Source organism: Lynx canadensis, chromosome C2 (genome assembly GCF_007474595.2).
Source record: "Lynx canadensis isolate LIC74 chromosome C2, mLynCan4.pri.v2, whole genome shotgun sequence".
Taxonomy (NCBI): Eukaryota; Metazoa; Chordata; class Mammalia; order Carnivora; family Felidae; genus Lynx; species Lynx canadensis.
Window position 1 is genome coordinate 132,038,209 of NC_044311.2, and position 14,600 is coordinate 132,052,808.

Sequence of the window (14,600 nt, forward strand, 5' to 3'; positions counted from 1 at the left end):
GACAGAGACCCAGATCAAAGCCTTGCCTTTGACTATGGTCTTTCCCATGTTATGAAGTTACTTATTCCTCTTAAGTATCTATTTCTTATCTATGAAATGGAAATAATAATAATGAGCTTCAACTAACATGTGGAAGTGGCCTAAGTGAAATGCAGCTCACTGAGTTCCTTTCTGGTCCATTCTCTTTATTCACTGTATTTTATTTCCAGATATTTACATATAATATTTTTGCAATCAATTGTGTGCTACAAAAATTTGCGGTGTATGTTGTTATCCCATTTTACCGAAAGATCACATGGTGACATGAAGGAGAATCTCAGGCTCAAACATCCATAATGGCAGAACCAGGGTGATTGATGATAACCTCTAGGAACCAGTGTGATCTTTTCTTTGTGTTCTTCTCCGTCCTGATTTTCTTAATCTTCCCACTTTATCTAAAATCATACCACAAACTCCTCACTTCCCCACTTCCTTACTTTATTTCTCTTCATAGCACTTACCACCATTTGTCATGTTATATGTCTACTTACAAATTAATTACTTTTGGTAGTTTATAAGCTCTGTGAGAACAAAAATTTATTATTTTAGATGTAACCTTCCCTTAATGAAAACCATCAATTATTTTGTATTTTCCAAAACAAATGTCGAGATATTTTTAGAAATAAGATACTTTGAATTTCATTTATTGCAAAAGAAAGTACATTTAAAGAGGGTATGTGCATGTGTGTTTTTAATAAATGGCATTAAACTTACTTTGTCATGTATATAACAAACATAGCTCAAAATTCCACTTCCTGGAACTGTGATTTTAAAGTACAGCACATTTTACTTGCGTGGAGATTTTTATTCCAGAAAGGTATCAAACATGACAGTCTGACAGTCTGTCATTGGGATGCCTTCACCGCTTTTCTCAGATCAACTGACAAGACCTCAGCTGGGCCTCTACAAGTTGCTTAAGAACACTTCTAGAACCATCCTAATGGGCATATTCCGACTGTCACTTGGTGGGAAAAAAAAAGAAAAAAAAAGATCACTAGAGATCAATCTCTCTACAGCGGGTCTTTTGGCAGAAAACCAGTCACATCATTCTCTCCAATTGAGCCTTTGTGGGGAAAAAGGCCTTATCAAATTCCTTGGACATGAAGTTACTGTTGAAACTATTCTCAAAACATGCTATCTAGCACCATGCAAGGAAGTTTGACTTTTGAAAGGTCAGGAGTGACCTTTATAATGATTTAGATCATCTTATGATTGTTAAGAAGTAGAAAGGGTTATAATACTATAAAAGCTTTGGGTCTTATCCCCTTTTGTGAGAAGAATCTGTTAGTGCCATTAACTAAGCCACAACTTCCTGATGTAATTATTAAACAGACCAAAACTTAGACACTAACATACCCCTCACCTACCCCAAACTTGGATTCAAAGTGTAGACTGGGGCCATTCAAACTGTGGGAACAGAAGAGAAAATGGAGTGTGTAAGAGGCCAGGTGGAAACAATATATTTATTTCTTATGAACAAATATCATGCTTGGTGAATAGTTAAGGTCAAAAAAATTAGTATTATCAAATACAGCTTTATATTTTAATCTTGTGTTTATATTTTTTGGGGTAAATAGAAGACTATAGGTTTTCAAGAAAAAATATACTAGCAGAGAATCTGGTAATGGACATTATTTAATGTGAATCCTGAAGAGAGACTGGAAGTGAACCTCAGAGCTAAAAATAGGACAGTTTTAATGCTCGCTTTTCCTAAAATGGCTATACTAAGCTTAGTGGAAATCAAAATAAAACATATGCTGTGATAATAAAGTTAGGCTTTACTCACAGACATTATAATATATGTCTAATTCATTTACACATCTGTAAAATAAGAGGACTTATGTAGACAATCAAAAAGCTTTTAACGATACTGTTAAATTTTATTTTAAAAAATGTGTTGTCTAATTCTCTAATGTCCATTATGAAGATCATTCTTATTTTATGTTAGAGGTGTAGAGTGTAGACAAAACAAAGTTGGTGTTTCTTATGTGCTTCCGTAGAAATGCTAACGTCTAATTTTGCTCCTATTCTTCAAATGCATTGAACACCTTGCTCTCTTTGTACAATATACACTTGTTGTGACCTCCTATTTTGATGAAAGAACTAAAGCCTTTAGGAATGAAAGCTTAAATACATTTATACCATATTTTAAATTCTCTTGGTTGTTTAAATTGGATTTTTCTAAAACAGGAGATCTTTTAAGTGTTCGTGCTAGCATCTTAGTAAGAAATAGTCTCTTCAGTGGAAGAAGAAGAGAGCAAAGAGCAAGAAGAGTTTCTAATTAATTTTATATTAAAAATAGTAACTTGACATTTACTTCTTTGTCCTCCAACTGTCTACAAAATCCTGCCTTCTACATTATGGTAATCTTGCCTTAAATTGGCAGTCATTGGGACCATGTATGTCGCTTTGAAGCTTGTAGACATGTTTATTTACCATAATTACCTGATTTTAGAGATATTAAAAAGCCAAAACTCTAGTCCTTAGTCAAGCGTATTTAAGAACATAAAATACATATTGGACAGAAATGTATATTTCGATATTTAACTATATTTGCTTATATACAATGCAATTGTGCCCACCCACTGTGGTGTCTATATGTGTCTGTGTTTATATTTGTATATCTATAAAATAAGACGGCTGAACCATAGTCATATGGCTTCTTGCAGAAAAATGTAGGACCACTTTCTACTTGACTGCTGAAATTTCAAAGAAACATGTTCTTCGACATTTATTCTGTGACTTTATTTCTCTTAAATATGGTTGGATTAAGTTGCTTAAACTTTGGCACTAAAAAAGTTGTCTCAGCATTCTTCCTTCATGATTTAAGCAGAATTGAAGACTTGGAATAATAAAATCCAGCAAATACATCTTTTTACTAAATAATGCTTTATCTTCTTAAAGTCACGAGCTACTTTAGCTAGATCTACTGCAAATACTCGAGTAATTTAAATCTCTCATTTTGGAAACATCTTTTATCTAATGTGTTTTTTTATATCTGGTACAACTTTTACATTTATGACACTTATCCTTTGACATTCTGCAAAGGAAGCATGAATTAATCATTGGGTTTGTCCAGCAAGGGCACAGGTATCTTACTGATGCTGTGAGCCTCCATCGTGGCACACGCAAGCTGTTTCTGCAATTCCAGCACAAGAAAACATCCCCACAGCTGATTCATTGCTGCTTTCTCAGGTCCCAGTCTCTTAAAATTCTAGGTCTTGATAGAACAGAGGTGGATTCTGTGTGCATGTAATATTGATTCTGTTATTGAACTTTCTGAAGATATAGAGGTTACTGCTAACTTCAAAACAAACTGGGCCAGAGGTTATTGTCTTTTGAGAGCATGTACAAGAAATGGTTTAATAAGCAATTGTTGTTGTTACTGAAATTATATTGTATTAATTAAGAATCACAAGTTAATTGTATATTTTAAAAAAAGAGGCCTAGCCAGAAAGCAAAGGGGATTGATTTTATGACTATGTATAATAGTACAGGTTGGTTCAGAAAGGGAAAGCATTTGTTAAAGAGCAATGGTAGATTTTCTTTGAATGCTGCCTAGAAAACAGATTTTATGTGAAGTACTACTGGGTGGCTTCTCTCCTATCCATCTAGTGGTGTTATTCATGTGCATTTTCTGTTGATTTTTTCCTGCTTGCTCCCCTTGATTTGTAAGCAGCTTAAGAACAGAATCCTGTCATCTGATTCTTTGGTATCTCCCTTCAGCAAGGAAAGAAGTTTTGAATGAAGTAGATGTAATACATATTGATGACACAGGTCATTTATTCAGGCAGGAGTATGAAGCTTCATCGAGGAGATGGAACTTACCAAGAGCAGAATACACAATCCCACTCTCTCTACTTCCTTCCAATCCTGGAAAGTTACAAAGAATTAAATATTGTAATGCTGTGGGATGAGTATGAGTATAAGGTATTAAGGACCCTTCGTCCTGCCTTGAGCTAGCTGTGCAACCTTTCTGTGCTTTGTAAAGTGATGATGTTGGACCAGTTGAGTTAAAAAAATTTTTTATATTTATTTTTGAGAGACAGAGGGAGAGACAGAGCTTAAATGGGGGAGGGGCAGAGAAAGAGGGGGGACACAGAATCTGAATCAGGCTCCAGGCTCTGAGCTGTCAGCATAGATCCCGAAGCAGGGCTTAAACCCGTGAACCATGAGAGCATGACCTGAGCCGAAGTCAGACATCCAACCCACTGAGCCACCCAGGTGCCTCTGTACCCATTAATTTTTAAGCTGACCTCTAGTTCTAATACCAGTTCTGTTCTAATGATAGGCACCAGAGTTTTCTTATAGCAATTTCCTATGCCAAGTAACATCTGTCTAAAATCTCCAAAATGTAGGACTTGATTTTATTCCAAGCTGAAATCTTGAGATCATATGCACAAAACGGACTACAATTAGTACCTATATTTTTAATTGCATAAAAACAGATGTTATTGGGGCGCCTGGGTGGCTCAGTCGGGTGAGCGGCCGACTTCGGCTCAGGTCGTGATCTCGCGGTCCGTGAGTTTGAGCCCCGCGTCGGGCTCTGTGCTGACCGCTCAGAGCCTGGAGCCTGTTTCAGATTCTGTGTCTCCCTCTCTCTCTGACCCTCCCCCGTTCATGCTCTGTCTCTCTCTGTCTCAAAAATAAATAAACGTTAAAAAAAATTAAAAAAGATGTTATTAAATCTGGAAGTCTTTGTTTTGTAAGTTGTCTTTCTTCATTTTAGCCATATGGTGTAATTTTACTTTTTCCTTGCCACCTTTACCAACTGTCAATAGTAAAATTACTAAATTGGCTTATAGTTGTGAACAAGAGTCTTAATCACTACATCCACACGCTACAGATAGCAAAAATGCTCCATCCACACATGTCTTTAATGTTTGTGTGCACTATGTCACCTTCAGTGTTGCCAGATTCATGTGTATTTGTGGATGAAACAGTCAATGCCTTGCCACAGTAAATAGCTCTCACCGCCCCCCCCAGAGGGGGGTCGCCTGGGTGTTTCAGTTGGTCATGATCCCACTGTTCCTGAGTTTGAGCCCTGCATTGGGCTCTGTGCTGAAGTTCAGAGCTTTGGGCCTGCTTTGGATTCTGTCTCCCTTTCTCTCTGCCCCTGCTCCGCTCAAGCTCTGTCCCTCTCTCTCAAAAAAAAAAAAAAAAAAAAAAGACTGCCCCCCCACCCAGCAAAGAGACCACTAACATGGTGTTGGTTATAATGTTCAAACAATCCTGCTGTTTTATTCTCTATCTCATCTACGTTCTATTTCTCTTGCAGGGTATTCTTGAAGTTAATCAGAGAAATATTCATGCACCTGTAAAGGTAGGAAAAAGAAACTTTCCTGGTTATAAAATATGTTGTGTTTGTTTTAGCTGTGTTGCAATAATTTATTCATCATGTCAGACATAGCTACAATTGATGTTGCTTATTCTGAATAATCGAAAAGTTTGTTACATCTACTTGTTTCCTAAACTTGAAATCATCCAACACATAGTATTTAATCATCAGTTTGAATTTCTCTTCCATACTATTACATACCACTATATATAATATACATACCACTATGTATAATACTATAATATAGTATTATAATTTATGTTTACAGTAGACAGAATTTAGTCTTTCTTTTACATTTTTATATTACTCTCTCCATAATTTTAGGGTGGTGAGACATATCATATACAATTTTCACACATCAAGAAGGCAGTTTTTTAATATGTACATTTGTGTATAATAATACATGTAATATATTATTAGAAACTGAGATTCTTTTGTCTACCCTAATTTCATATTTTTCTTGTTATTTTAAGCCTATAATTTTTGAAGAAACAACCAAGTAACCACAAGTATAATTAGCTATCAGTGATTTAGTAATATAAATATTAATTTGGAAGAATTTACTTCATTATTAGCTTTACTTAATATGAGCGCCAGAAAAGGTGGTCCCTTTTTTGGCTAGGACCTATGTGAAGATAAATTTAGAGTTTCTAGTCTAGTAAATACTTCTCTGATAATAGCTTAATTGTAGCTATTTCAAACCCAATTGTTTAATTGTGGTGAATCATATGCAAATCGTTCAGATGTAGGTCAACCCCCACTCCCACATTCCAGTACCTTTTTGCTAAATTCAAGACAAATTGCTCAATGCTTAAAAGAGACAGAACAGTGCAAATTAAAGACATAAGACTAAAATCAAAACAACAATAACATAACCACCAGTGGGCCAGGAGTCAGAAAGTTCTCCTGAAGACGGTACAGCAGGTTGCACGGATCTATACCTTTGTTCATGATCTCTTGTGTTGGCTGTGTGTTTGTACACAATAGTTTGCTCACTGCCCATGCGATTTGTGGCTGGCAAAGCATGGTGCCTCTAGAATACTAAGTTTCCTCATCTGCAAATTGCATGTAATATCTTTCTTGACCACTTGTTGAACTGAAATGAGGATGCAGTAGAACAAGGAATGTAAAATAAATGTGTGATGACTCTAATCCCATATGGGAAGAGCATGTTATTTTTGGTGGTTTGATTGAGGGAAGAACAAGCAGCAAGCCTCACTGATGGGAAAGAATATCTTGTGTAGCTCTGGGTGAGACCAACCGAGATATATTGTAGTGGCGGAAGCTAAAGAAATTCTTCATTTTTCCAGCTGTTATATTCCTTATTCAGCCTTTGTGATGGAGCATTGTATCATTTTCTCATAAATCATTGAGGTTTTATGACTGTATTTAATTTTTATATGTTGTCAACTATACTTTCAAAGAAAAAGATTTATTTCCAGCCACTAAAGCATTGAAAAGTGATAAAGCAGCTTCATGAATTTGCTACAGTTGTTTTTCATCTTTAAGAAATTATTGCCAGTGTTTTCGCATATTGACAGAAAATTGTGAACCTTACTGATGAAAAACTATTTTGGGTTTAATCCTAATAAAATTAAAATCCTGCCTTAATATAAAAATAATTTTTAAAATTATCATTCTTCACTGGAATTTGATTGTTGAATAATTTGAATTTCTATTTTCATATAATTTATAATTTTTAACAGTTTCTATAGTTTATCTTGAATCAAATTATTCATTCATGGTAATTATTGAATTAAATTACTGAGATTAAAAGTAATAGCAATTTTTCTAGTTTATAGAATGGGGAAAACAGATGGTGTGTACTTTTCTTCTTTCAATGGAAATATTTTTATTTGAATTATTTAAAATAAAAAAATACAGAATTATACTAAACAGAAAATTATTTATTTCCTTCAGTATTAGCTAGTACTAAAAGTTTTGCTGGAACATTATATCCACCAAATCCTTTCTTTATATAGATTAACATTATATATATATATATATATATATATATATATATATATATATAATATATATGTGGGTGTGTGTGCATATATGTATACACACACACACATATAGACATCAATATCAATATGTGCACATAATGCTTTTTTTTCAAGTTTATTTACTTATTTTGAGAGAGAGAGAGAGAGAGAGAGAATGTAAATGGAGGAGGGGCAGAGAGAGAGATTGGGAGAGAGAGAAAATCAAGTGCAGAGACCACATGCGGGACTTGAACTCACAAACCACAAGATCATGACCTGAGCCAAAGTCGGACGCTTAACTGACTAAGCCAGGTGCCCTACATAATGCTTTTTATGCAGACAGACTGGGTCCAAAGACCCAGAGAAGGGTCCCACAGAACCAGCCAATAGGGTCCTTGGCTTCACACAGGATAGAAATCAAACATGAGGCAGAGAAAGTGGAAACAGAGTTTATTCAATAGTGTAAGTGACAGGTAGAGAATAGCAGATGGAATATCCAGGATACTCAGGAAAGCAGAATGAGTCTCATCATTTTTTGGGGCAAGGGGTTTATGCTAGAAAAGGGTCTAGGGTACGTGTTCCTCTAGGAATCCAGGGTAAGGTCCAATCAAAGGCAAGTGTCTGGTGAACAATAGGTGTTACTCCATAAATCGCAGAAGGAGTGGTATTAATACCAACATCAGCCGAGGTTTGTTTGAAGCTAATGTCCTGGAATGTGTTTGGGATCTGGCTTTTCTTAGGTGTTAAAAGGTGTTTGGGGCCTAAGACAAAACTCAGAGAAGGATTAACTTTCTTGCTTCCCCCTTGAAGTGGGAACAGAGCTTACTTAGCTTACTCAGAAGCAAAATATGGAGCATGAGTAAAAATTTAGCATAAAAACAGCAGAGATGGATCCTTTCTAAAATGGAGTGTATTCAGATTCTCTACCTTATTTTCATACCATATACGTGATTCTGTTTTTTGCTTTTTCATGGTGAACATCTTTCTAAGTCACTATATGTTATCCATTTCATCCTTTTTAATGGCTGCATGTTAGACAACTTTTTCCCATTTGCCATGATTTATGTAATATATCCTCTAACCTTTTGTGGTTTTTTAAGTTTTAATTTTAATACCCGGTGTTTATCACAACAAGTGCACTCCTTAATCCCCATCACCTGTTTCACCCACCTACCCACCTACCTCCCCTCTGATAACCGCCAGTTTACTCTCTATAGTTAACATTCTGTTTCTTGGTTTGTCTCTCTCTCTCTTTTTCCCCCTTTGCTCATGTGTTTTGTTTCTTAAATTCCACATATATGGAAAATGTGGTATGTGTCCTCTCTGACTGACTTATTTTACTTAGCATTCTACTCTCTAACTCCATTCATGTCATTGGTAATGGCAAGAGTTCATTCTTTTTTATGGCTGAATAATATTCCATTGTGTATATATACACATCATGTTCTTTATCCATTCATTAGTTAATGGGCACTTGGGGTGCCTCTATATCTTGAGAGTTCCCCTTTCTCCACATCCTCACCACACCTGTTGTTTCTTGTGTTGTTGATTTAGCCATTCTGATGGGTATGAGGTGATATCTCGTTGTGGTTTTGATTTGTATTTCCCTGATGAGTGATGCTGAGCATCTTTTCATGTCTCTGTTAGCCATCTGGATGTCTTCTTTGGAAAAGTGTCTGTTCATGTCTTTTGCCCATTTCTTCACTGGATTATTTGTTTTGGGGTGTTGAGTTTGGTAAGTTTTTATATATTCTGGATACTAACCCTTTATCAGATATGTCATTTGCAAATATCTTCTTCCATTCTGTAGGTTTCCATTTAGTATTTTTTACTGTTTCCTTAGCTATGCAGAAGCTTTTCGTCTGGATGAAGTCCCAGTAGTTCATTTTTGTTTTTGTTTCCCTTGCCTCCAGAGACATGTCTAGTAAAAAGTTGCTACAAGTGATGTTACAGAGGTTTCTGCCTGTGTTCTCCTCTAGGATTTCAGTAGTTTCCTGCCTCACATTTATGTCTTTCATCCATTTTGAATTTACTTTTGTGTATGGTATAAAAAAGTGGTCCAGTTTCATTCTTTATTTTTGATTTTTTATTGTTTTTTGAGAAATAGTGGACACAGGTGAGGAGGGGAGAGGAGCAAGGGGGGAGAAGGAGGGAAAGAATCTTAATAGGCTCATGCCCAGTGCAGAGCCCCACATGGGGCTCAATATCATGACCATGAAATCATGACCTGAACCAAAATTGAGAGTCAGATACTTAACCAACTGAGCACTCAGGCGCCCAAGTATCATTCTTTTGCGTGTTGATGTCCAATTTTCCCAACATCATTTGTTGAAGAGATTGTCTTTTTTCCATTACATATTATTTCCTGCTGTGTCAAAGAATAATTGACCATATAGTTGTGGGTTCATTTCTGGGTTTTCTATTCTGGTATATTGGTCTCTGTGTCTTTTTTTGTGCCAGTACCATACTGTTTTGATCACTACAGCTTTGTAATATAACTTGAAGCCTCAATTGTGATGTCTCCAGCTTTGGTTTTCTTTTTCAAGGTTGCTTTGGCTATTTAGGGTCTTTTGTGGTTCCATACAAATTTTAGGATTGTTCCTTCCAGTCCTGTGAAAAATGCTTTTGGTATTTTGATAAGGATTGCATTAAATGTGTAGATTCCTTTGGGTAGTGTACATATTTTAGCAATATTTGTTCTTCCTATCCAAGAGCAAGGAATGTCTTTTTGTTTCTTTGTGTTGTCTTCAGTTTCTTTCATCAGTGTTTTATAGCTTTTGGAGTACAGGTCTTTTACCTCTTTGGTTAGGTTTATTCCTAGGTATATTATTTAACCTTTTTTTTGAAGTAGAACTTTAAAATAGAGATAGCCTTTCTTAATAATGCTTTTGACAGGCATACAAAAGAATTATTCCCATTTGTACTTTGAATCAGGAAATTAAGGAATGAAGAAAAAGTGTTACAGTAAAGAAGGATACAAAACATTATTTGGTAAGTGCACATAAAAGGTCAGGATAGAGAAAGACTAATAATAGCAATATTCATGCATCTATCTTGTAGGTGTGTAAAACCAAAGTTGTACTGATTTTTTTCAAGGTTCACCCCACATCTCCTTCTGTGTGCATTCAAGAGACTCTCCCCCACATCCTCACTCTCTCCTGTTGTCTTACATCTCCATAACACTTTAGTGAAAAATACATCTCATCACATTATGTCAGATATAAAAGTTCATCTTGGTTGTGTCTTTTTTTAAAAATTTTTTAACGTTTATTTATTATTGAAAGACAGAGAGAGACAGAGCATGAGCGGGGGAGAGGCAGAGAGAGAGGGAGACACATAATCGGAAGCAGGCTCCAAGCTCTGAGCTGTCAGCACAGAGCCTAGCACAGGGCTCAAACACACAAACCGCAAGATCATGACCTGAGCCGAAGTCAGAAGCTTAACCGACTGAGCCACCCAGGTACCCTTGGTTGTGTCTTTTTTTCCTACTCGCCTGCTAACCCATAATGACTGTGTGCTATTGATCTTTGAACCTGTAGATGCTGAACCAATGGTCTTTCAGTTAAATTGGATTGAAGTATGAGAAAGGGGAGGAATTAGGCAAAAATGTTTAATCTTAACCAAAATTTTATAAGGTGCCCCTATCTGCCTTTTTATTATCTCTGGCATTAATAATAATCAGTGCTTTTGATGAATGAGATCAAATAATATAAAAACGCATGGTTTTTGATATATAATGAAAATTACCTTAAATCAAATTTTAATGATTTTTTGTGATGTTCATGCTCAAAAGCACAAATACAGGTCAAATATTGCAGAAAAATATTTATGAACGTATGAAAAAAAATATTTGTATGGTGAATTTACACATTACCTCATACAGGCCTAAAAAGAGTTTGCTAGCTTTAAAGCATTATACATAGGTAAAACATTATTATTGTAATAATAATGCAGTCATAGAGTTGACTCTATGGATTACTAATATGGATGATTATTTGCAAAATTGAAGTAATAAGTGAAAGAATTCTTTATGTGAATTCTGTTAGAAGAAAGGAAGTATCTTTTTAGTACTTTGTATAATGTAAGTTGCTAGTCATGCCATTAAAATGGATCTTTACCATAGTCTCAACCAGCACAAGTAGGGCTATTCATAGTTGGAATTATGCTTGAAGGAATCCTCTGATTCCACATTAGTCTGAATTCAGTGGAATTGTAAATTTCAAATATTTGAACAGATTTACCAAGAACAATTTCCATTACAGAAAAATTAAAAATTAGTGGGTGTAAAAGTCTCTTTTGAAACTGATTATAATGCTGAGTGCATAATAGTTTTTCTCCTACTCCAACTACTAGCCCCGACTTTGATTTCACATGCTTTTTTACGGGGCAGGTTGGGAAGGAGGAAAGAATCCTGGTCAGTCTTCTTAAAAAAAAATTTTTTTTGAGCTCATTGCTGACCTTTTTAAATTTGGAGCTTGAAAGTAGTATTCCAAATTCATACTTCTGCTCTCTTTATTCTCAAAGTGCTCCCAGGAATTGTTATATATTAGGCCAGGATTGGATATGCAAGTACCTCAGGACTCACACATACAATAAAAGTGAATGTAACAAACCAGTTATCACTCAATAGGAAGTGGTGTGAACTGGGGAACAAGTGATCATATGCTCAGCATACAAGAGCTATTTCTACTCATTCCAGTCAAATTTTCTATTTCATTGTATGTTCTAGTGGCCATAATTTCTGGAGGTATAGAGAGTTGGATACTGGAATTTTGTGTAAAATCTCAAAGTTTTTGAGTGTTAGATTAAATTTTTTACATTGAAAATGAAACCATTTAAGGAGTTAAGATATGCCTTAGGTAGGCAATTTTCTGACTTTGAATGGATAAAGTGAAATTTTTGACTGATCAATAAATGAATCATAGGGGCACCTGTGTGGTTCATTCGGTTAAGCATCTGACTCTTGATCTCGGTTCAGGTCATGATCTCATAGTTCATGAGATCAGGCCCGCATTGGGCTCTGCTGATGGTGCGGACCCTGCTTGGGATTCTCTCTCTACCCTTCCCCTGCTCTCTCTCTTTCTCTCAAAATAAATATTTTCAAAAAGAAAATCTACCATAAAAAAAACTAAATGAGTCATAGACTTCTATAAGAAATAGATAGAGAACACTCTAGTCTTCTTTCCCCTTGTCCATTAGAAATTTCATATAATATTTTAAGGAGGGGTATAGTCACAGTGTTAAGTATGGAAACCTACCAGATAAGCCTTTTCAATCTATCTCTGGATTCCAGAAGCCAGAAGGGGGAGAGCAAGGGTGAACCAAGTAAGCTAAGAAGGATAAAATGTTTCATGATATGCTAAAAGGTGATGGCTAAGAAACATCATTTTTAGACACTTTTATCTGACCCCCAACTTACCTTACGCCACTCTCTCTTTCTCAAGATTTCTGCAAATCTTTTGTCTCATGAACCTTAAAAGGAAATGATGAATTGAGGCACCTGCCTGGCCCAGTCGGTTTAGCATCTGCCTCTTGATTTTGGCTGAGGTCATGATCTCACAGTCATGAGATCAAGCCCCGTGGCAAGCTGTGCACTAACAGTGCAGAGCCTGCTTGGTGTTCTCTCTCTCCTTCTCTCCCACTCCCTCTCTCTCTGCCTCAAAACAAATAAACATTTTTAAAAAAGGAAATGATGAATAAAGATGATAGACCGAAAGGAAGTCAAATTCATGGCAAAAATAAAAATTAAACTTGCAAATCCTGTCACATAATTACTTAGTAAACATGGATCCAATTGATCCTGGTTTGTTTTCCAATCTGACCTATTTAAGATTTACTCCCTTTTTGAGATCTGTCCTGCTTTCCTTCTGGGCACACTCACCCCTCCCTCTTCTATTTCAACACTTTGTTATGCTATGACACAGTTCACTGCACTTAGTGGTATTTAATTGCAGTTGCTCACATATCTCTCTTTCCAAATAGAATGAAGAATCTTGAGACAAGAAACAATATCGTTAAAACTTTTTTTTGAAAACAATCATAAGCTTATATAAAATTTAAAAGTACAACACAGAAAACCATTTGAAAGTACATTGCCAGCTATTGTCTCCTCACAAACAAAGACATTTTCCACATAAGGACAATAAAGTCATCAACCTCAGGTGTTATGAACTCAGTTATCCCCAAATCTTTCCTCTGTGAGGAATAAATTCCTGTTGCTTAACCCACCCAGTGTATGATATTTTGTTGTAGTAGCCTGAGCTGACTGACACATCAAAAAATTAACCTTGATATTACTACCATCTAATCCTCAGATTCCACTCAAGTTTTATAAGGTGTCCAGATAAATTCCAACTGCTATCATTTAGAATGTAAGAATTTGTTTCCAAATGATACACCTCCTTCAGTAATCATGTTTTAATAGTCTCTGTAAGTGTGGAAAAGTTCCACAGACTTCCCTTGACCCTGATATTTTTTGAAGATTACATTCCAGTTGTTTTGTAGACCTTTAATTTGGGTTTCTCTGATGCAGGGACCATAGCTTATATAAATTTGGATCCTTGTATGTAAAACAGCGTCTGGTATAAGCTGTGCTCAATAAATGCTAGTTGAGGAATAAACACCTATACTGGGAAACTGACTCTGAATCACTTGGCTAATGCTAATAGTAAATAATTCAAAACTTTAAAGAGGAAAATAGAAAATAGGTCCAAAATAGGAAAACAGCAACAACAACAACAAACTCTGGTGTCTTCCTCGTAGCAGTGTAGAAGTGTGTTCTTTAGTTTATTTAGTGAGTGTGCATACGTTTGGCCACTATGTAAGTTAATACTGATTTCATTATAGCAGTGTTTCTCAGAGCATGGTTTGTGGACTGTTTCCAGTTTACATGCTATTTCTGGTTCATGGTAACACAGTAGAGCAGTTGGCAGTAAACACTTAGAAATCATTTTTAGCATTTTGACAAAGTAATTCTATTTCTGCTGAATCTAATAATTCTAAAGTTATATATTAGATATATTTTATCTGAGACTTTAATTCAATTTAGCTAGTAACAAATTTACATTGTATTTGCCATAATCTTTGATCCGCGAGGAGCTAGACATTTAAAATGTAGTCATTTACCCCAGTTTTTGGTCATTCCCATCAGAGTAGAGTGGAATAAATGTGAGCTTGACCTGGGACCTGAAGAATGAGTAGGATCTTTCTACTTTATAAAAAAGTGAGAAATGGGC

The 14,600-nt window shown here is 35.7% G+C and overlaps 1 long non-coding RNA gene across 1 annotated transcript in view; it reads left to right on the forward strand.

Annotated features, from left to right (window-relative positions):
• Positions 1–5,322: 5,322 nt before the first annotated feature.
• Positions 5,323–14,600, forward strand: part of LOC115523981 — a 145,272-nt gene continuing 135,994 nt past the window's right edge. The window contains exon 1 of the long non-coding RNA XR_004344104.1: positions 5,323–5,362. This is a non-coding gene — a long non-coding RNA (uncharacterized LOC115523981). The remainder of the gene's footprint in view (positions 5,363–14,600) is intronic.